The sequence below is a fragment of the Balaenoptera borealis genome, assembly GCF_965194805.1.
Source record: "Balaenoptera borealis genome assembly, chromosome: 2".
Taxonomy (NCBI): domain Eukaryota; kingdom Metazoa; phylum Chordata; class Mammalia; order Artiodactyla; family Balaenopteridae; genus Balaenoptera; species Balaenoptera borealis.
In genome coordinates this window covers 7,917,513-7,926,568 of record NC_138867.1, presented here as the reverse complement: position 1 = coordinate 7,926,568, position 9,056 = coordinate 7,917,513, and the positions used below count along the sequence as shown (strand labels likewise).

The 9,056-nt window shown below is 36.5% G+C and overlaps 1 long non-coding RNA gene across 1 annotated transcript; it reads left to right on the top strand.

Annotated features, from left to right (window-relative positions):
- The first annotated feature begins 1,233 nt into the window (after positions 1–1,233).
- LOC309624653 lies at positions 1,234–8,292 on the top strand. The gene is made up of 2 exons (XR_014242073.1): positions 1,234–1,506; positions 1,538–8,292. It is a non-coding gene; the product is annotated as an uncharacterized lncRNA (long non-coding RNA).
- Positions 8,293–9,056: the final 764 nt, after the last annotated feature.

The window sequence follows — 9,056 nt, the reverse complement described above, 5'->3', positions numbered from 1 at the left end:
TCTATTTAATTGAGGTTTCTGTTTATTAATTTTTTACAGTGCTAATAGCAGCCCCAGGGCAGGAAATATATCTGAAGATGCGAAGGGCATCTGGCTCGTGTCTGCTTCTCCCAGGCCCAATCCCTGTCTAACAAATATCAGAATTGTGCATGGCCTCATCTAGGATTCCACCTCCAGACAAAGAGCAGACTCTCCATTGTTTCTTAACTGTTGTTCTGAGGCAGAGAGCAAGGTACATAGTAAACTGAACTTTGGGGATCTGGGCCCATATTCAGGTCTATTTCTAAGAGGCAGAATATCCCAGACTTGCCCTTGATCCAGGAACAATATTTCAGTATTGGTGCCTAATTAACCGTGTTGACCAAATGCAAATCAACAGAAAGCCAATCTACCTTCACAGGACTGTTTTCTCGAAGACACAGGGGGTCCGCTGCAAACAAAGAACTGGGGTTGCTTATACCCTATGGTGACCCTGAGGCCCCAAACCTGAAACAGGTTTAGAAACAGGTTTCTAAGTGGTGCTTTTCCAGAAGGGACAGCCTCCCATGCATCTCTCCAAAGGGTCCTTGGAGAACAACAGACAAGGGAAGGGATTCCAGTGGGCAGGGTTACCACCTCGGAGCCCACTCCTCTGCCAGGGCAGAGTCCTGCTCTTCCAACCCAGCAGGATGTGGATATTACTCAGGACCCATCACTGTTGTCTTGGTTTATAAGCTGTGTCTCTTTCTTCCCTTTCCCAGGGACACCAGAAGCAGTGCTCTAGGTTCATGGTGACTGCTGCCTTTGGGAAGGGTAAGAGAAGAAGGAAACTGGGAAAGGGTTCCAGAGCTCACTGACAAAATGTGGACTCTCTTCTATCTTCATGTGAGGAGGTAGTTTTACAACTTGGAGCAAAGAGCCTTCCAGGTAGGGTCCTACCCTCCCACAGAGACTGGGGGGTAAGGGTGCTACCCTCTTTGATGATTGCACTTCAGAGAGATGGCTCCCAGGTCCTTGAGAAAGGCATCCCTGGGTTGCAAAACTGGCAAGAGGCCTTTTAAAAATTTACATCTCAAAGAGAAAGGAAAACTATTGGTAAATTTTCCAAAGTAAATGCTCTAAGAAAAGGGAGGTCAGGCCTGGAGTCAAAAAGAAGCCTGTTTAAATTTAGTCAAGCTGAAGGAAATGTTATAAGATCATCTTGGTCTTAACATTCATATATATATATATATATATATATATATATATATATATATATATATATTCATGTTTATTTATCTATAGTAGTGGTTTGCTTATAAGATTTTCCCAGTAGAAGATGGTAATTTTCCTTCAGTCTCTTTAAGCTTCTGGAGAGATTCTTGACATGGTTTCAGTGATGTGACTCAGACAGAAATCAGTTAGAGAGCAATGTGAATCAATTATAAAATAATATATGATAACCCACTGCTAAACTGTGTGGATCATAGCAAAAGCCAAAGGATTTTAGAAAAATCAAGAGCCACCATGCATGAGAACATTTGCAAGGCCACACACTATGCATGAGAACATTTGCAAGGGCAAAGTCACGAATTTCATTAGTGTAAAGAGTCTAAGAGATTTGTAAATGCATTTCAAATGCATTTACTGCTGACACATCCTGGACTGAGTGAAAATGGGAAGCATTTACTCCTTTTTACTGTAGGAAAGCCTCAGCTAGTGGGTCTTGGATTTTCAGTGACAGCTGTTTTCTTTTGGTACAAAAATTTCTCTGCTCGAGTGTAGGCAGAATGGGAGAAAACTCTACCCAAGCATTTGCCTCATTGTATCATTGGAGGCTTTCTTTCTGAGCAGGATTCGTCCTTCACTTTTTACACCTTGCTCTTTAAAAGGCGTCATCCAGATCTGACACCATCATTTTATAAAATATGAATAATATCCTAAGGACTGTCCACTACATTTTACACACCAAATTTCTCATAGGAAATTTAGGACTGATTCCCAATTTGGTTAGTCTAGGAAAGGGCTGTGACAGTGCCCTATAAAACTCGCAGGTTAAGAGAAGGGAACCTGGATTCAGTCCCACCTCTGCCACTAGATTAGGTAGACTGTTCCTTCTCTCAGGGCCTCAGGTGCTCACCTGTAAAATTCTATGCCTGCTGAATATAGTTTTATTTTTATCAAACAGTTGCATTATCATCAAAGAGTTGTGTTATTATGCAACTGTAGAAACTGAGGCACAGAGGAATTAAAGGATATGCAGGAGGCCCTAGAACAAGAAGAGAAGGCCTGGGGCCCAGGTCTAGCTGAGCCAGAATCAGGGCATACCTTCCCATCAGGTGTGATTTTAAACAAAAGCAGAGCTGAAGGCCCTGAGCAAATGTGTCCCCTGCAACTAGATATTTCAGTCAATGGGGACAGCACAGTGTTAAGGAGGATACAGAGCTTATAAAACAGGGTCTAAAGATAAAATACAATTTGTGGATCTATGCTGAGAGCAGCCCTGTGCTAGGTGAGGGAATAAAATCAAAAGGTTTTGTAGTTAAGATCAGGTTTTAACCCTATTCAAACTTCTGTGGCTGATTTCTCTTTACTCTGGCAAGTTTGATCTATGTTCAAAAGTTTTGCTAGTTTTCAAATGGCTGAAGTAAATTTATTGAAATGTTTGAGCTAAACATTTCTTTGAAGACCACTTATGTTTAGAAAAAGAGACTTGGTAACACACTATGTCCCCCCAGTAAGCTAATGCAAGAATCCTAAAGATCAAAATTCCCCAAATCTGGTGGAACAGAACTTATTCTCTTGGGCTGACCCCCTGTAAAGCTCCTAGGATACAGCTCTGTCCCTCCTGGGGATGATGTTTCAGGAGTAGCTGGTGCTGGGCCTCCTGTATGCTGTATTATTTTACTAAACTATATTTGCTTATATTTTAATCAATTTATTCACAACCTCTGAAGGTTTGAAGTTTTCCAAAGGATATAAATAGTTGAAAGATTCTTATTTCCTAGGGCCGCAGTCAACCTCACTTAGCAACTAGAACTTATGGTGTCTGAGTTCCCCAAATAGCATATGGTTGATTTAACATGTCTTCCTTAATTCAGAACATCATAAGGAGGAAGGAAAACCAACTCTATTTCCATTTCCCATAGATAAACTCTATTAACATTTTTCTATGCATAATTACACTTACATCTGTTTAAGTAGGACTCCTTAAGTAGGACTGCATGCTCCTTTTTTCTATCTAATACTATCTTGTATTGATGCCAATTAACATAAAAATATACCTGTATTTAGTTACTTCAATGTCTTGATATCCGTCCCCAGTATTAAACTGATTAAATAATATGCAGAATGTGTCTATATGTAAATTAATACCCCCAGGATATACATGCTTTGTTAAAACAGATGACTAATTATAGGCATAAAGAGTAGAATGTAAAGAATTAGTAGCTACTGACAAATAAAATTAGGCTGATGTATGATATATTTTGAAATATATAAAGCAGAGCAGTAACAGAATGAAAATTCACATATTAGGCATGGGACTGTTGCTATACACACATTATGTATTTGAATGAGAGTGGACATTGTATGTCAGACATAAAAGTTGTACAGTACCATAAAGTAGAAGTATTATGGACTGTTGTCAGAAGACCTGTGTGGGATTCTGGAAAATTTGGGTTTTAAATTTCATCCTAGTGCAGCAGGAGATCAAGCTGCTTTCCCCAGACATTGAATGAGTGAAACACCCATTAGCAATGAAGATAAAATATACACAACCTTTCACACAAACAAGATACCAGTAGATGGTGAATTAAACCAACACTCCTGTTAGAGACTTCTATCAAACAATACTGTGAAAATGGAAGCCAACATATGCCAACTACCAAATAAGGGAATTTTAATAGAAGTTCAATTTGTTGGCAATGACCATGAATTGGAGAAGTATTGGCCATAATATTTTAAGTGGAAAGGGCAAAATATGAAATATGATGCTTTCAAATGTAGCAAGAACTGAAAATACTAGTTGGAAACAGTTATTTTGATTTCATTTAGTTTTACTATTTTATTGACAGAATTTAGCAAACCCCTCAGTACATTTATTTTTTATTATTACTTTATGTTTTAAGAGTGATTTAAGTTTTACAGAAAAATTGGTGGGAAGTTACAGAGATTTCTCATATACCCTAGCCTGACACATGCATAGACTCACACACATATAGACTTCCCCATTAAAAAACCTTTCCCAGGAGATTGGTGCATTTATTACAACTGATGAATCTACACTGGTTTATAATCAATCAAAGTCCATAGTTTACATTAGTTTACATTATGGTTCACTCATGTTGTTGTACATTCCATGGTTTTGTACAAATATATAATGACTTATATCTCTCATAATTGCATAATTCTCTGTGCTCTGCTTATTTATCTCTCTCTCCCCTCCCCAGCCCCTGGATACCATTGATTTTTTTTTTCCTGTCTTCATAGTTGTACCTTTTCCAGAATGTCACATAGTTGGAATCATATAGTATGTAGCTTTTTAGATTGACTTTTTTCATTTAAAATATGAAGTTAAGGCTTCTCCATGTCTTTTAATGGCTTGATAGCTCATTTCTTTTTAGTGCCGAATAATATTTCACTTTCAGGTTGTGCCATGAACCACTCACCTACTAAAGGACATCTTGGTTGCTTCCAAGTTTAGGCTATTATGAATAAAGCTATATACATATTAAAATACAGGATTTTGTGGGGACTCAAGTTTTCAACTCCTTTGGGTAAATGCCAAGGAGTGTGATTGCTAGATCATATGATAAACATATGTTTAGTTTTATAAGAATTGCCAAACTGTCTTACAAAGTGACTGTACATTTTGCATTCCCATTAAAAACGAATGAGAGCTTCTGTTGTTCCACATCCTTGTCAGCATTTGGTGTTGTCAGTGTTCTGGATTTTGGGTTTTCTAATAGGTGTGTAGTGGTGTCACTTTTTTATGCATTTCACAGGTGATGCATGATGTGGAAAATATTTTCATATGCTTATTTGACATCTGTATCTTCTTTGGTGACTTGTCTGTTAAAATATTTGACCCACTTTTTAATTGGGTTGTTTGTTTTCTTATTGCTGAGCTTTAGGAGGTGTTTGTATGTTTTGGATAACAGTACTTTATCAGATGTGTCTTTCGCAAATACTTCTTCCCAGTTTGTGGTTTGTCTTCTCACTCTCTTAACACTGTCTTTCTCAGAGAACACGTTTTTAGTTTTAATGAAGTCCAGCCGATCAATTATTTCTTTCATGGACTGTGCCTTTGGTGTTGTATCTAAAATACCCTGGTCATACCCTAGATCATCTAGGTTGTCTCCTATGTTATCTTCTGGGAGTTTTATAGTTTTAAGTTTTACATTTTTAAGTCTTTGATCCACATTTTGAGTTAATTTCTGTGCAGAGTGTAAGGCCTGTGTCTAGATTTTTTTTTTTTTTTTTTTTTTTGCACGTAGATGTCGCTCTTCTAGTACCATTTGTTCAAAAGACTATTTTTCTTCCATTGTATTGCTTTGCTCCTTTGTCAAAGATCAGTTGACTAAATGTATATGGTTCTATTTCTGGGCTTATTCTGTTCCATTAATCTATTGGTCTATGCTTTCACCAATATCACGTGTCTTGATTATTGTGGCTTTACAGTAAGTCTGAAGTTGCAGAGCATCAATCCTCCAACTTTGTTCTTCTTCAGTATCGCTTTGGCTATTCTGGGTCTTTTGCCTCTTCACATAAACTTTAGAATATGTTTTGATATCCACAAAAGAACTTGCTTGGATTTTGAATGAGATTACATTGAACCTATAGATCAAGTTGGGAAGAACCGACATCTTGACAATATTGAGTCATCCTATCCATGAATATGGACTATCTCTTTATTTAATTCTTCTGTGATTTCTTTCATCAGAGTTTTGTAGTTTTTCCTATATAGATCTTATACATATTTTGTTAGATTTACACCAAATTCCTTCATTTTGTGAATTATAACAACAGAATCCAGAAATTTGGAAAAACCAGTTCAAAATTGCAAGCCTCCTAATTTGCTAGAAGTGATCACTTAGAGAATGGTCACAGTGAACTCCATGGGTTTTCTATGAACTTTGTAAATATTCCAATATGCATTAAACATAGCTCTTTTAAACCACAACCTATATGAATGTAAGTCTGATATTTAATAAAGCAAAGTTATTTCTGCAATAGATATTGTTAGTATATTACTTTGCAAGGGCTGTCACAAGAGCATCACAAACTGGGTGCCTTAAACAATCCAGATTTATTTCCTCACAGTTCTGAAAACTAGAAGTCTGAAATTAAAATGTAGGCAGATTTTTTTTCCTCTGAGGGCTGTGAGTGAGGATCTGTTCCAGGCCTCTCTCCTTGGCTTGAAGATGTTTATCTTCGCATTCACATGGGGTTCTCCCTGTATCAAATTTCCCTTTCTTATAAGGACACCGGTCATATTAGGGCCTGACCTAATGACCTCATCTTAATTCTGTAAAGAACCAATACCAAACAAGGTTACATTCTGAGGTACTGGAGCTTAGGACTTCAAAGTAGGAATTTATGGGAGAAACAATTCAATCCATAACAATTAGTATATTTAATTCAGCTGTTTATCAGCAAATGAGTCAAATTCTATGAAGATTCTAATCAAAATATGCAATTTAAAATGTGTTATATTATCATGAAGAATCATGTTCGTTGTCAGTGCTAAGAAAAATTTTGAATATAAGGTAGACATTTCTGAGACTGTTTCCATACATCATACGTGGCAGGGGCCTCTGTACCTCTACCTGGAGAGATGCCCAAAGCTCTCATAGTCTTCTCTTCTGTCCTCTCCATCACTCCCAGTAAATCTGCTATCGAGAAAGAGGGTGATAATGCTTGCTATTTTTTCTTTAACTTACTTTTTAGAATTGTTAAAAGTGTGTATGACTGGTTATATTTACAATGTTAGCATCCCACACAGGAGTATTTGTATTTTAACAGTACAGCAAATTAAAAAAAAAAAGATGAGTGTATAATGGTGGAATATTTTTTCAACAAGGATACAGCACAAAAAGATTATTCAGATAACACCATGTATTTCTTGGGGTTGTAAGTGGAAACTTATTCAACCTTCAACCCCCAGTTCCTGGCATGTGGTTGACCTTCAATAAACAGCTGGTTAGAAAGCAAGAATGAATAAATTATCCAGTAGGCATATACAGTAGAGTTATTGGAAATGATATCCCATGGAAACCAAAATTAATGATAAAAAATTACTTACTGCTTTTATTAGTTAACCAGTCTCATCTCCATTTAATTTTTACTCCCGTATTTAGCCATTTAAAAAAAATTGTCAAATCTTTAAGTCTAGCCTTTTATATTATCTGATTACCTTCATGCCATACAATGATGTCTGCTTTACATAACCTAAACTTTCTCAAAGTTACAAAAGCTTAGCCAATTTTTTTTTTTCAGTTTGCTGATGTTTCACTTAGGATTAAAAATAGTGTTCATAAGTGAGAATGGCCTATATAATTTTTTTCCTTGTACTTCTCTTGACTGTGTTTGAATTCTGCATTATGTAAGATAATGGAATCTTTCCATTTCCTATAGTCTACATTTCAGTGTAGAGGGATTTTTTTTTTTGCCAAAATTCTTTTTTTTACAGCTTTATTAAGATATAATTGATATACCAAAAAACATATTTAATGTACACAACTTAAAGGGTTTTGGCATATACACACGCCCATGATACGTTTATTACCTTGTTTATGGTGATGGTATTATGGGTTATGCATGCGTCCAAACTCATCAAACTGCATACATTAGCCAGTTTTATAACTCATTGTCTATTCAGCATCTGCTTTCTCATCCTGAACCTTCTAAACCTGCCATTTTAACAGCTCAGTTCTTTCTGTATTGACAGTTTTCATCCTCATCTTGCTCCGTTATCTGTTCAATGGCTTCAACGCCATGGTGACTCCTGCCATTTTGTCTGGCAAAATAATTTTAAAATGTCTATTTTGATTTATTTTAATGCCCTTTGTGGTAGTCCTTTGTGATTTCTCTTACCCCTGGTAACTGCTGCTTCCTTCTGTCAAAGCTCTCATGGGCCACTGGTCAGCGTCTGAACCAGGATTGGGGGGTAGGGAGATGAACAAGGTAGACCTTCCATGCTCATGTGTGACTCAAAAGCTAGTTCTATCTTCTCTGAAGCTGATAACAGAGAATTGGAAGATAGTCACCTAAGGAAAAATCAGTAGACATATGTAGAAAAATATTGATAAAATAATATGTGAGGATTCAGGACTGAAGGTCTATAGAAGCATTGCAACAATTTCTGTAAAAATACACTGCTTGATATTTGGCACCAAAGATAATAGCCATCGACTATTTAGAAAGTTAATGGGAAAACCATGGCCCTTCAAATTAAGAACATCAGAAATATCATCTTTTATTCTTGGGGGAAAGTCATGAGGAATGAGAGTATTCATTAAAATTTTAGTTGACAATAATTTTGAAAACTCTCTCTGTGTGTAGCAAGCTCAGACTTGGGCTTTACTTGACTCTCTTGTGATGTATGCCCATTGCCTATAAAATCTCTGAAGAGGTTTTTTTTTTTTTTAATTTTTATGTATTCAGCAAATATTTATCTAGGCTCACTAGGAGCTAGATACTATTCTAAGAGCTGTGTCACAGGGGAAACCTCCTCTCATAAAATCTACATTCTATGAGGGGGTGGAAAAAATAATCAAGTAGACAAACAGGAAATTATCATATCAGAGCTCTAGAAAATTGAGTAAACATTGTATTTTGCAATTACCCTGGCATAGCTAGTAATTTATTTTTGAAGACTAACTTGTTGAAAGCTGTTTAAATTCATTTTAACCACAGTAGAGAAGTCATTCTCCCTTCTTAATTAGCAGAAGGTTGGTGATCAAAATGAACTCCAAGACAAGCAGTTTATAAATTTAAGAGAAATTTAAGTGACAAAGGTTTTGGCAAGTTTACTCGATATATATACTGAGGAGTGGGCAAGATAGGTGAAGGAGGTCAAAAGGTCCAGTTATAAA